This window comes from Nycticebus coucang, chromosome 16 (genome assembly GCF_027406575.1).
Source record: "Nycticebus coucang isolate mNycCou1 chromosome 16, mNycCou1.pri, whole genome shotgun sequence".
Classification (NCBI taxonomy): domain Eukaryota; kingdom Metazoa; phylum Chordata; class Mammalia; order Primates; family Lorisidae; genus Nycticebus; species Nycticebus coucang.
Genome location: NC_069795.1, coordinates 55,755,881 through 55,757,252, shown reverse-complemented (window position 1 = coordinate 55,757,252; position 1,372 = coordinate 55,755,881). Strand labels below are relative to the sequence as shown.

At 34.0% G+C, this 1,372-nt stretch overlaps 1 non-coding gene across 1 annotated transcript; it reads right to left on the bottom strand.

The window, feature by feature from the left end:
- Positions 1-267: 267 nt before the first annotated feature.
- Positions 268-372, bottom strand: LOC128568240 (U6 spliceosomal RNA). Its single transcript, XR_008375061.1, has one exon. It is a non-coding gene; the product is annotated as a U6 spliceosomal RNA (small nuclear RNA).
- Between the last annotated feature and the right edge of the window lie 1,000 nt (positions 373-1,372).

The window sequence follows — 1,372 nt, the reverse complement described above, 5'->3', positions numbered from 1 at the left end:
ATAGGTAAGGACTTATTTCTGTCATTTTGTAAAATGTTTTCTGATTGTTTTTGTATATTCTTTGTTCCTTTCTCCTCCTTCTTATGCACCTTACAATTAGGTGGTTTTCTATAGATAGGTTTGTTTTTTTTTCTCTTTCTCCTTTTTTATCTACTCTACAAGAGAGTTTTCTACTTTGTGAGTTTTCACAATGGTAGATATTGTCCTTTTGCATCCTAATGCAGGACTCTCATAAGCATTTCTTACACTGCTGGTCTAGCAGTAAAGAAAAATGTAGAATGCTTCATGAATTTGCATGCCATATTTTTGTAGGAGCCATGCTAGTCTTCTCTATATCATTCTGATTTCAGTCTATGCATTTCCAAAGAAAGCCCTAAAGCTGTTCTTTATCACAAAAAATACCTTCTCCCAGTAGATTGAAACAGTTTCCTTACTTGGAGATACCAATAGTATTAATTATATGTGTCTTTAATTTTTCTGTAAATCTAGAGCCATAAAATATATAGTAACTACTAAGTCTGAGGAATACTTCAGCCTGAAATCTTTATAAGGATTCTGTGATTGGAATTTTAAAATCCTTTAATAGCTACTTGGTAGCCTCCCACCCCCAAATTCCTAACCCTCAAAATAATGGTTTTAGGTGGGGATTTTGGAGGATTATTATTTCATAAAGACAGAGTACTCCTAAATGGGGTAAATACCCTTATAAGGTACTAAAGAGACTAGAATTTCCCCTTTTCCATGCAGTAAATAGTGCATAATACCAAATCTTCCAAAAGCTTGATCTTGGATTTCCCAGTTTCCAGAGCTGTGAGAAATAAATTTCTATTGTTCATGTGCTAACCAGTTTGTGGCATTTTATTATAGCAATCTGAATGAAATATGACATTGCTTTTTTTTTTTCTGCAATTTTTTTCTTGAGAAAAGAAGTTTTGGCCAACATTTTAGGGTGAAAGACACTGGTTTTCTATCTTGAGTCTAGGAAGCAAACATAAGAAACTTCCCCCACCAAATTTTACCTATAGTATTCATAGATTGAATGAATTACTTCTGCCAGAAAATCCCAAATTTTGCTATGGTTGCTGGTCTGCCAGGTAAACTTTTTATCACCTGGGAGACTGAACCCTTGTGAATCCAGGTACCATGCCAGTTTTCTTTGGGAAGACTATGGAGGCATTTACTCCACCTGTAAAGTCATTCCTTCCTCCTCAGTATTGGATTTGTCATTTGTAACAAAAAGAAAATAAAGCTAAATTGACTTTGGTTGTATAATGGATTTGTCAATTTTCTGGTGAAAAGCACTTTTATTGAACATCTGAAAATAATGAATTTTCTATGAATTGTGAGGGGGATTAGTAAAAGTGTCTGCATT